The following is a 12,676-nucleotide window of genomic DNA, read 5'->3' as shown; positions in this document are numbered from 1 at the left end:
GTATCAATACTTCATGTCTTCTTATTGCCAAATATTATTTCATTGTGTGGATGTGCTGTGTTTATCCATTCGTCAGTTGATGGACATTTGTATTATTTCCACTTTTTGGTTATTATGACTAATGCTTCTGTGAACTCTTGTGTACAGATTTTTGCATGGACATGTTTTCATTTCTCTCGGGTATATACTCAGGAGTGGAATTGCTGGATCATATGATAAACTCTATACGTAACTGTTTGAGGACCTGCCAGACTGTTTTTCAAAGTGGCTATACCATTTGACATTCCCATCAGCAGTGTATGTGCTTCCAGTTTCTCTACATAATCACCAGCACTTGTCATTATCTTTTTGAGTGTAGCCATCTCTCTTCGTTTGTGCTGCTATAACAAAGTACCCAAGGCTGGGTAATTTACAAAGAACTGAGATTTATTTTCTCACAGTTCTGGAGGCTGAGAAGTTCAAGATTGAGGCGCCAGCAGGTTCGATTGCCTAGTGAGGGATGCTCTGTTTCCAAGATGGCACCCCTTATTGCCATATTCTCCTGAGGGAAGGAACGCTGTGTCAACTGTGAAGCTTGAAGAAATATATGTATAAGGGACAATTAACATTTTTTAAGCTCTGTAAGATGCTGGAATCCCTTTTTTTTTCAGGGAACTTCTGGCAAGCCTGCCACCTAAATTCTTCATGAAAATGACATTTACATTTCATGATTGTGTTGAGTCAGTGAATGATATCATATAGATTTAAAAGAATCTTAAACTGCCAAATGAACTTTCCCTTCTATTTTGCAAAGGCACTCAGTGGGGTATGAACTGTGGTAATCACATTTACTGCTTGCTGACTGTTCTTCACAAGGAGGGAAACATTTTTGCTGGTGGTCCTCCCTGTGTACAGCTGCCGAGGTTTTTGCAAGGTGTTCTCAGCTCTCTGGTTACTCTCCGTTTCTGAAATGCTTGGCTTCAATGTAGAGGAGCCCAGCCCAGTATGGGGTCCTGCCATGCACAGCCATGACACAGGACGATGGAGAGAGAGGAGCCACATAGGCTATCTAAGCCTGTAAGTGGGTGACTCTAGAAAATGTACTACCTTCTGGCAGAAAGGCCTGTGCTCTGAAAGATTGATGAAATACCTGTAGTTCACATTTAATTACTTGCTCCAACTACCTCTGAAAAATACTAGCATTTATGTGATATAGAGTGTAGGGTAATATGTCTAGTTTTAGTATTTGTTCACATGGTAAACATTGATCCTGCTTCCAGAGAAACAAATACAACTAGGACAATATGAATGTTCTATTGCTAGAGATGTTCTCTCGCATTTTTTTCCTGGATGATATCATTCCATGCTGGGGGCGCTGGTGGGTAGAGGGAGTAGGCTGTGATATTTTGCTGTACACCTCTGATTTTTTATTTTTGAGTTTTAGAATCCAGGCAAGTATAGTCATTCCTCGGTATCCACGGGATATTGATTCCAGGACCCCTTATGTAAAATGGTGTGGGATTTGCATTTAATTACTTGCATATGCACATCCTTCTGTATACAGTTAATTTAAATAATCTATAGGTTACCTATAATACATGATACAGTGTAAATGCTATGTAAATGTTGTTATACTTTGTTTTTAGTTTGTATTATTTTTTATTATAGTATTATTAATTTTACTTTTTATTTTTTCAAATATTTTCAATCCGTGGTTGGTTGGATCTGTGGATGCAAAACCTGTGGATATGGAGGTCTGACTGTATATTTTATTCATCACGACAAGCACAGTTGCCAGCATGCCAAAGAATTTGGTTGATCTTGATGATATCCTGCAACTTGATTTCTTATAAATCTCTGTCCAATTGCCTGCTTCTGTGAAGTGCTTTCTATGTGTCAGGTGCTGTGTGAAGTCTTTATTAGCTTGATTTCCTGTAATCTTCATGACAGCCCCATATCACTGTTGCCCCACTTAATCAAATGGAGATGTTGAGGCTTAGAGAAGAAAGATTGCTTTCCCAGTGGCAGAGCCAGGATCAAAATGCAATCCATGGCTGGGAACAGTGGTTCACGCCTGTAATCCCAGCACTTTGGGAGCCTGAGGGGAGCGGATCACCTGAGGTCAGGAGTTCGTGACCAGCCTGGACAACATGGCAAAACCTCCTCTCTACTAAAAATACAAAAATTAGCCAGATATGGTGGCGGGCACCTGTACTGTCAGCTACTTTAGAGGCTGAGGCAGGAGAATAGCTTGAACTTGGAAGACAGAGGTTGCAGTGAGCCAAGATCACGCCACTGCACTCCAGCCTGGGCGACAGGGCAAAACTTTATCTCCAAAAAATAAAATAAATAAATAAATAAATAAATAAAAGAAGAAGAAAAGAAAGCCCTCTGGCTGCTGCATCCATATGCGCATTGCCTGCACTGCATTACCTGCCACCTGGCTCTTTCCCCTTCTACCGCCTCTCATAACCTCCTTTTCATAAACCCAAGTAGGATGGCCCTGGATCAGGGCAGCTGCATAGATCTTTGTAGCTCGGTCATATTTCCTTGTATTGTATTGTATTGTTCTCCCCTTCCTTACTCTCTTCTTGGAATTCTCATTTTTTAATCCAGCGGGACATCCTTTCTCCATGTCCTTACCTTACCTTACCTTAGCAATTGCCATAAACCTACTGAAACAGTTGAAATATTTTAGGAAGAGAATTTGTAAAGTTTTAAAAAAGTGAATGTGTATCTAGGCAGTTTCTGCAATTGGACCCAAAATCCACAGATAGTAAATTTATAGAAAAAAATGTGGCTGGGGATCTAGAAACATAGGGATTATTATATTAAAAGTATTATGAACACAGGCCAGGTGCGGTGATTCATGCCTGTAATCCCACCACTTTGAGAGGCCAGGGTGGGCAGATCACCTGAGGTCAGGAGTTTGAGAACAGCCTGGCCAACATAGTGAAACCACATCTCTGCTAAAATCACAAAAATTAGCTGAGCGTGGTGGCACATGCCTGTAATGCCAGCTACTTGGGAGGCTGAGGCATGAGAATTACTTGAACTTGGGAGACAGAGGTTGCAGTGAGCAGAGATCGCACCCCTGCACTCCAGCCTAGGCAACAGAGTGAGACTCTGTCTTTAAAAAAAAGGTATTATGAACATGAATTCTCTTCTCTCTCTGGGGTGTCTTAGAAGGGACGAGGCATATTTATTTGTTCCTTCTTCCTTCCACACATCTATCAATGGTGTATTCATTGAGAGACAATGTAGCAAAGTGGTTAAGAGTTTGGATTCTGAAGCCAGACTGCTTGGGTCGAATTCCAGCTCACTTGCTTCCCTTTGACCTTCGGCAACTCCAGTTAACCTTTGCGGGCCTGTGTTTCTTTATCTGTAAAATGAGGATAATGAGAATAGCTACCTTTTAGGGTGATTGAGAGGATTCAGGCAGTCTGTGTAAAGTATTTAAAATAGTGCCTGATGTACAGAAAACTCTGAAAACATATTAGTTATTATTAATATGTGCCTTTTATGTTCTAATATTCTGCCCTGGGCTTTGGGACTACAGTAGACAGAATGTCCCTGACATCATGGTCCTTTCAGCTTAGTTAGAGAGAAAGAGAGAGAAATAAAATAACAGGTGTATGTTAGGGCACCAAGGAGATGTACAGTTGATTTGGGAACATATAGCAGGGAGTTCTAATGAAAGGTCCTGGTAGTGTTGCATTATAGAACTTTAGAACTGGAAAAGATTGCAGCTGTTTTCTTGTCAACCGCTCCTTTGAAACCCAGAGTGCTTAAATGATTTGTTTAAGTTCATTCAGGTGATTTATAGCAGAGCCAGGCCAGAACCTGTACCTCCTGAAACTGAGGTCAAGCTAGAGTGTATTACATCATCGAAGCTCCTCCTAGAAGCCTTGGGCCCATTTCATGATGATAAACAATGCTTGATTTTAGAGCAGCTTCTCAGAATTCAAACTTGAATTGTCTCTGGCTCCTGGGAGCTGTCCTGATGGTTATTTGTGCCAAGCATCAAGTAACGATGATAATCATTGTCTTCTGTTTACTTTAAAGTCGTCCATCCTGATAATGATCACCTGGTAAAGAGAGAGATTTATTCTGCTGGACATTTGTAAACATCCAGTTTGAATTTTGGAAATTGGGTATCCAGCCTGATTAAAACCTGGATCACACAGAGCTGGCTGAGGAATACATGTGCGATAAAATGTATCATTTGACTTGGAAATGGAGATGAAAAAGCATCTTTCAGGAAGTGTATGTTGGGTGGGTGGGTCAGGGGATTAAAACTTGATTCAAGAAGGTAATAGAACCTTAAAGGTTTCAGATGGCTTATAATTTATCTGTAATGGGAAAAATACTTTACCACTAAGATGATATCTTGGAATAAATTTGAAATCACAGGCTGTATTATGGATGTGTTTGTGGATGTATGTGAATTGCAAAGAATGAAATTTTTTTGTGAATGTAATTTAGCATGCGTAAGATGACAAATAAGCTATATGCAGTAAGAGTCCATTTGATACAATGTGAGTAATTTTAAACTTAAAACCATCGTGCTTTAGAACTGGAAGGGACCTTAGAGATCATCTAGTAGGAATCATTTTGCAAATGGAAGAACGGAATCCCAGGGAAGGTGAATGGCTTTGCCTGCACTGCAAACTAGAATCCAGATGTTTAGACGACTGTGTTTGGAGGCTTTTTACAATGTAAAGCTTGATATCCAGGGGCTCACTTTTAGTATTTTACCAGTAGTAGTGTTATGTCATTGCTAATCACAGCTATAACGTAATTTCTTCTGGAAGATGGACCATCTCTCCAGCCCTTTGCATATATGGATGCTTAATACAAATACTTTTTGTGACTCCTAATTAATACTCCAATTAATATCCAATGATAGAAGTTTAGGAAAATTAAAGCAATGTTACTTGTCAACTTCTTTTGTTTAGGCTCTTAATGTGGCTTCTTCTGATTTCTCAGCTGATTCAAAAGAATTCAGAGAAGGTCAGGTATGCGGCTCTTTTCAAAGGAAAACACTGGTTGCTAGAGGGATCGATTTTAATATAGTTTCATATCATAGAGATTTTAATAATGCAGTCTAAAATATTTGTACATGAATTCATTAAGCCCAGATTAGTCTTATTATAATTACTCAAAAAGTAATTCAATTTAAGAGAAAACATTTTAAATGGATATAAAATACACTGTGAGCTGGGAAGCCATACTGTTCTACTTTATCAGCTCTATAAAGTACTAGCAGACTCGAACATAACTTTCGTAGTATACAGAATGCAATCATAAAAAGTATTATTCCTAAATCTATTTTTTTATGTTCTTTCAGTAGTTAAGAGCTTTATCCCTCTGTGCTAGGAATGAGATATACTAGGGATAGGATGTCGTAAAAATGGTAGGGGCTCAGCAGCTCATGTCTCTTGCACTGCCTTTCCAAGTCAGTGCAGGCCGATGGGTTATAAGCACACAGCCCAAGATTGATGTTGGTAGCACATTCCCTAGTAAATGTAGCAGGAAGATTCTTCGAGGCTTTTTAAAAATTTTTTTCTTATCCCTCTAATCCACAAATAAAAGACATTTACCGAGTACTGTGTGCCTTCAGAGGTACAACAGTGACAGGCAGAGTATTGGTCTTCATTTCTGATATGATAAAAGGTGAAGGGAGGCCAGCAGCAAGGAAAATGAGAGAACTTTCTCTGGCCTACATCCAAAACCAGGTAGAGAAGAAAAGGCAGAGTGAGATAAAAGATCTTGCAGCATTAAAGAGTGGTTGTCATTTTTGGCTTAGAAGGCTGGAGATGCGGAGTGAGGCCTTCCGGTTAGTCCTTAAATCTATTACCAAGGCTCACCGGGGCTCTGTTCAGTTTGAGCAACCTTATTGTGCCTGGAGGAAGCAGGAGGGTCATGAATATTGGCCGTGTGGCTACACGGTTGCCTGAGCTGTCTGGCTTTGGAGACACAGAAAACTAATCACAGTCCCTATGTGGTGCCACTGAGGCTGAGCGGGGACTCTGGAGGAGCTCTGGACTCTGGCCATGCTCTGGGAGAGACAGACCTGCACCTGGGCAGGAAGGGGCTCTGCTTCAGTGGTTTGTTGTGCTCAAACTTTATTTAATAAAGCAATGGAACCCTTTTCTCAGGCAAATTCTCCATAGAACCCCGCTTTAGGGAACAGAACAGCTCTCTTTGCAGTGCGCCAATTCAGCTGCCCCCATACAGTTCCTACCTCTTTTGACCCTTATCCACCAGGGAGTGTGGCTTGAGATGCTGATCAAAGCCCAGGACAGGGCTAGCTGAGCCCCCTAAATGGTGGTCTTGAGAAACAAAGGCAGGTCTAGAGGAGACGGGCAGTGTTAAAGGAATGAGTGGTACCCGAAACAAAGGTCAGGCCTTGGGTTTCTGGCACCTCTGGGTTCTAACCACAGCCTTAGATCACTGGTGTTTGAAGGTAGGATGTCATTGGATCACTGATGTCAAGGCTTAAAAATAATTCATTCATAGGTAATATCTGAAAATTGATTTGGGGCTTCTGAATGGCATATAGCTACAGGATGAAAAGAAGGAATTAGAAGGATCATTTTATTTTCATGAATTTTCCTCTCATGATTCCTTTACAGTCCTATGCAAGTCGCAGAGGTTTTTCAAATAGTAGACCATCAATAAATGTTTTTTGAATAATAATACTATAATTTATAGAAGACTTTCTGGGTATCAGTTATTGTGTTCTCTTATAGGCAATCTCTCATTCAGTCTCCATAGCAAATTTTGTCTCTGCAAAAATTACCTATTGTTACTGGCATGTTGCTGATGAGAAAATCAAGGCTTGGGGGAATAAAATAATTTGCCCAAGATCAAACAGGCTCAGTTTGTCAGGACCAGCTCTGACTTCAGAACCTGAGTTTTTATGACCCTGTTTCTATTGCTTATTATTATACCATTGACTTTCACCTATTGAACATGCAGCATAAACCAGCCACCATGTGCTAAGTGCTTTACATATATGCTTTTGACTGTCCTCCTAGGCATTCTGCAAGATAAATTTTATTATCCTCATTTTACAAGTGAGGAAATGAAGACTCATAGAGTTTAAATAGCTAGTCCAGTATGGCTAGGATGCTGGCCTTTGCCAGGATTGAACAAATATTATTTGACTACAAAGTACTTGTGCTCTGTGCTGATTAAATTATCCCACTTGATCCTCATGATATTCCTATGGTAGGGAAAAAACTTATCCCTACTGTTGCCATTTTATAGATAGGAATGTAAGCTACAATATGTTGAGTGATTACTCCGGGTGTCCACTTCGTAAGGGGTTGGGACTTGATCCCAGGTCATTGAGAGCCAGTGGCCATAATCCTGTGGTGACACAGCACTGGATCATATAAGGACACATCCTGTCACCTTTGGAGAGCCCACCTGCAGGTTTGGACCTGGGCTTTGTCAACTGAAAACAGAACTGCCCTCTAGTGCCACAGGTAGTCAACAAGTAGGGAGGCATTGATGGGCCCCACTTTTCAACATAAAAGAAAAAATTCAGTCCATTCACAGAGATTTGCAGAAGAAATGTACCGACTGAATTCTCGTTACTCTTCGCGTCTATGTACAGAGCTTGCTGGTTTTTTAAACTTGGTGAAGGGGGCAGCTCAGCTGATTGTGAAATTGACTTTGGTTAATGCTGAACTGACTCCATTCAAGAAAACCGCATTCATTCCAGCTGTTCCCTTCCTCGGCCCTGGTTAGTTGGGTCCCAGTAAAATTCGCAGTGCTTTACTGTAAAAAGCACTTGTACTTGAAAGAGAATTTTCTTTCTGTAGCTCAAACCACAGGAGGACTCGCAAGACAGCTGTCTCCTCAGGTGAGACTTCTTAAATGGGAGTTAAGTGCATGCATTTCAAGAAACTAAACTCCCCTCATATATAATTTAACCTAGAAAAGAAAGCAAAATTGAGAGAGTAGTATGATTACATTGTTTGAGAACTAGTAACTTTACCTCCCCCAGTTTTATGGAAGTTATGCACAGTTTCACTGTTTGCCATACCTTTAATACTGTGGGGTGTGGGCTAAGTGTGATATTGTAATAATAGTGAGGGATTCTCTAACCATAGTTATGGACTATGGATTGAAATAGTAAATTATTCCTAGCAGACTGAATGGGCAATAAGACTGCCATCCAGTTCTCCTCATAAAACAAAGCAATAGATAAATAAAGCAGAGCCAACTCACTTAACCTGCGTGGCTCTGTGCACTGCTAATTACTAACCCAGGCGCAAGAGAGGGGTTCACCCAGAGTGTAGTTAAGTCATTTTTAATCGAGGTAAACACTAGTCATGTGGATGAGTAGCACTCAAGAAAGTTTAATCAGCAACATTTAGGAATCACCCAGCCTAATTGCCATAACTTATTAATAATAATAAATAATCGAGTCTTTTTATGGCCCCTGTCTCTGGAGGACTCAGTGCATTAAAGATCTCTAGGGTGTGAATCTCTTAGTAGCTGTGGGGGAAGGGGCAAGTATCCTCGATGCTCCTTCCTAACTGAAGAAATTGGACAGCAGGGCTAAGAAAGACAATCTGAGTTCCTTCTTTCTTATTTTCTTCCTCCCACATCTGAATCACCAACTTATACACGCCCTTTCATCTATCTATAGGACCAGAATGGCTCCACCGGCTGGTGGGGAGAGGGAGGGGGGGTGGGCAGGAGAACAGGCTTTCCTTTGTCCACGTGAATGATTGGAGTTGGGTTTTTCTCCCTTGCGAAGTGAGTATGAGCAGAGCTTTGTCTGAAGGAGTTCATTTCCTCTTTACAAGTGTCTCTGGTGCCCTTTGGGCTCAACCTGATTGTGGCTAGAGCGACCACTGTGGCAATTCCCCACTCCATACCGGCATGATTTCCAATTCCTGCAAGAGCAGAAAAGATGACCCCGAGTCTTATTCTCAGAGTAATTCCCCACAGCAACCAATGGAATGGGAAAACATTTGTATAAATCATTTAACTTTACCTTCTCAGCACCGTGACAGGGGTATTAGAATATGCCTGGGTTTTCAACAAGGAAACTCAAGCTCAGCAGGTGTAATAGATTGACTCCTGACTTAGTGGTTGGTTAGATTGAAGGGAGAATATCACACTCAAATTCAAGGCCTTTTGATTTTTGTGACTACTCTCTATAGTTTAGGAGATGGAGGTGGTGGACAGGAACACCAGGGTAGCGAATGGTAAGAATATTTCGATGGCTAATATCCTTTGACATCCACAGTTTGGGAGAGGAAGTTAAAATGTAGCCAACAGCACAGAAACCACCTTCTTCTCCTTTATTTCCCGTTTGTCTGTCCATGAATCATTTGTGCCTGAGCCAGGATCGCCATTTCATTCTAGAAAAGTGAAATTTTAAAGAAGGTACCCAAACCATTATTAGACCAAAAAGATAAATAATAATAAGAATGGAATGATTTATACCTCAGACCACAAAAGACATAAACTTCGAGTGTTCCAAGGTAATTCATGTGCGAAATTGTCGCAATATTTATACTAGTATTTATTAAAATTTACATTTGAATAAAACGGTGCAAAATGTAAACGAAGCTGAAAAAGAGTTTTTGGAAAAATCTAAAATAGCTACTATGAGTTTTTGGAATCGAAGATATAAATAGTTACTCCATGTGTATTTGTCTGCTAAAGCGTGAAATATACAATGGAATTGGACAGAATAAGGTCACTAAATCCCTGCCCGAATTTCCATCCTCCCTGTCCACTGATACTTTTCAGTGATTCAAATCAGTACTGAATTTTGAAGGAAGTGCTCCTTGTCAAAACCATGCAGAGGAGGTTGAGGATTCTGGACGGATGTCGAGACTGAATCCGTATTTCAAAGACTAATCTTATTTCGCTAATGTTTTCAGGGTTGGAAATTTTTGTCTGTATTCATTAGAGGGGAATGATAAATCTCTAATTTGTACTTTGCTAATAATAGTGATGAGCTTTTGTGCTTCATTAAGGTTAAACGAATCTCATGTAGTCCTGGCTCAGCCTTTAACTCCATGTGTGATCTTGAGAAAAATCTCTGAACTGTCTGGGACTCAGTTTCCTCATCTGTAAAATGAGGGGATTGGATCAGATGAGTGCTAGGACAGACCAGCCCTCACTCCCTCCCTCGTAGGTAGGAGCTTGCCATGGCCAGGCAGGTAGGACCCACAAAGGTGATTAAGAGACATTGCTCTTGTCCTCAGGAGCTCATGATCTATATAAATAACTCATTATAATATGAGCTATAATTGCAACATGCACAAATTACTCCAGGAGCACAGAAGCGGAAACAGTGAATTCCCTCTCTATGGGAATAAACTTCACAGTGGCTGTGACATTTGAAGGCTGAGTAGGAGGGCTCCTCCAGATGTGCCGGCTGGTCAGAGGGTGGGTGGTGCAGACTATGGGTTCCAGGAAGCAAGTGCATGTGAAAGTGGTATATTTAGGGAACTGCACACGGTTCTCACAGTCTCTGGGCAGTGGCATCCCATACACTGCTGGATCAGAATTTGTACTAATGATGAATTACTGAAGTTAGAGACTACTGTATAGTGTGTATCAATTAGAGCAGAGTCAAGATTTCCTGTAGTGGCACTGATAGGACCCATTTACATCCCAGTTAGCTTTGTTGAGTGTAAAAGAAATAGTGATGTTTTTTGCCAATTCCCTGGGAATTATGAGCCTGCAATCTGTTTTACCTGCACCACAACCACTGGCCTCAGTGTGCCCTTGGGAGTATGAACGACTCCCTGTGGGGTCATGTGTGACCAAGTGGAGTGAAAACTGCCACCATAGATCTTCTTTTCTTGCAGTCTGTTAACCTATGAGGTGCGTGTCTCAGCCGCACCACTGATGGACCCTTGGTTCTTTGTGGTTTTGTAGGAGCTGATGTTTCTGGTGATGACAGAGAGCAAAATTAGATGTTGATGATATAGTTCCTACTTAGTTTTTAAGATGAAAATAACTTTAGTTTTAAAATTTGGGTTGTAAATGTAAGGCGTGTTCATTGCTAAAAATTAATACAGAAATGCTTGCATAAAATGTAAAAAGGTGACCCTGAATTCCATCTCCTGAAAATAAACGATATTTCTGTGACCACTGTCACAGTGCTGTCTTCATACAGGTGCACAAATAGGCTCAGGATTATATGTGCCATTTTGCTATCTGATATTTTCATTCAAAATAATCAAGATCTTTATGTAGCCATTTAAAACAGCTGCACAATAATCCATTGTGTGAGATATATTATATTTGGCTTGATTCCTTATTGCCAAACAATCAGGCAACATCCAGTGTTTTGCCAGTATAAACAATGCCATGATGAACATTCGTGTAGATTTCTTTTATACATTTCATTATTTCATTAGATTAGAGTCCTAGAAGTGGTATTGTTGGGCCAATGAATGCATATTTAATCTTTTTTTATATACCGTCAAACTATCTTCTAGAAGTTTCATTCCTTTTTACAATCCTACCATCAGAGCAGGAACTGGCTCACATCTGAGTGGTACTGTCTGTATCTCTGCTGGTGTTCTTTTGTCTTTAAGTTACTGAGTGAGAAAGCATGAGCAAATGAGCGTACTTTTGGAGTGAGTGGGAGGTGGTATAAGCAGGGTGAACCTGAATCCATGTGGGAGATGTCAAAAAGAACTTGGCATTTGTACATAAGTTTATGAAAAGATATGTATGAAAATGTTCATCACAATTCCTAATTGCCAAACATGGAGAACAACCCAATATCTAGCAACATTCGAGTGGAGAAATAAACTGTAGTATAACCCCACAGTGAAATACTACATGGCAGTGAGAATGAATGAACTACCATGTGCTACAGTATGGATGACTCCAAAGGAAGCCAAGAAAAGAATTCATGTTGTATCAGTCCATTTACATAAAATTCAAAACCAGGCCATTGAATTTCTGGTGGGGGTGGTAGTGACTGCTTGTTTGTTAATTTTTTTAACTAGATGTGTGTGTGTGTGTATGTGTATGCATGTGTGTGTGTGTTTTTAGAAGGAATTTCACTCTTGTTGCCCAGGCTGGAGTGCAATGGAGCGATCTCTGCTCACTGCAACCTCCGCCTCCTGGGTTCAAGTGATTCTCCTGCCTCAGCCTTCCGAGTAGGTGGGATTACAGGCACCCACCACTGCGTCTGGCTAATTTTTGTATTTTTAGTAGAGATGGGGTTTCACCATGTTAGCCAGGCTGGTCTTGAACTCCTGACCTCAGGTGATCCTCCTGCCTCAGCCTCTCAAAGTGCTAGGATTACAGGCATGAGCCACCATGCCTGGCCCTAGATGTGTGTTTACTGGTGTCAGTGTAATTGGCATTTAGGGTATTTAGTAGCTTCTCAATATCTGTTGAAAAAAATACATTAATTTTTTTAACCTTTCTAACACACTTTGACCATGCTTGTTCCTCTGTGGCCTTGAATGAGTTACTTAACTTTCTGGAGCCTCAGTTTCCCCATCTATAAAATGAGAACTATAATAATACTTACTTTATAAGATTGTTGTGAAAGTAATATTAATATAAATAATAGCTGCTGATTTTTCTATGTTTACTATGTACTGGGCACTGGTCTAAGCTCTTAAAATGTATGACATCATTTGTTTAATTTTTCCCGTACTTAGATCTATTTTGTGGTTTAGGGAAC

The 12,676-nt window shown here is 40.5% G+C and overlaps 1 protein-coding gene across 7 annotated transcripts in view; it reads left to right on the top strand.

Annotated features, from left to right (window-relative positions):
* GFRA1 (GDNF family receptor alpha 1) overlaps positions 1-12,676 on the top strand; it is a 209,487-nt gene that overhangs the window by 49,683 nt on the left and 147,128 nt on the right. The window lies entirely within an intron of this gene.

The sequence above is a fragment of the Pongo abelii genome, chromosome 8, assembly GCF_028885655.2.
Source record: "Pongo abelii isolate AG06213 chromosome 8, NHGRI_mPonAbe1-v2.0_pri, whole genome shotgun sequence".
Taxonomy (NCBI): domain Eukaryota; kingdom Metazoa; phylum Chordata; class Mammalia; order Primates; family Hominidae; genus Pongo; species Pongo abelii.
The sequence above is the reverse complement of the archived record's forward strand: the minus strand, read 5'-3'. Positions and strand labels throughout refer to the sequence as shown.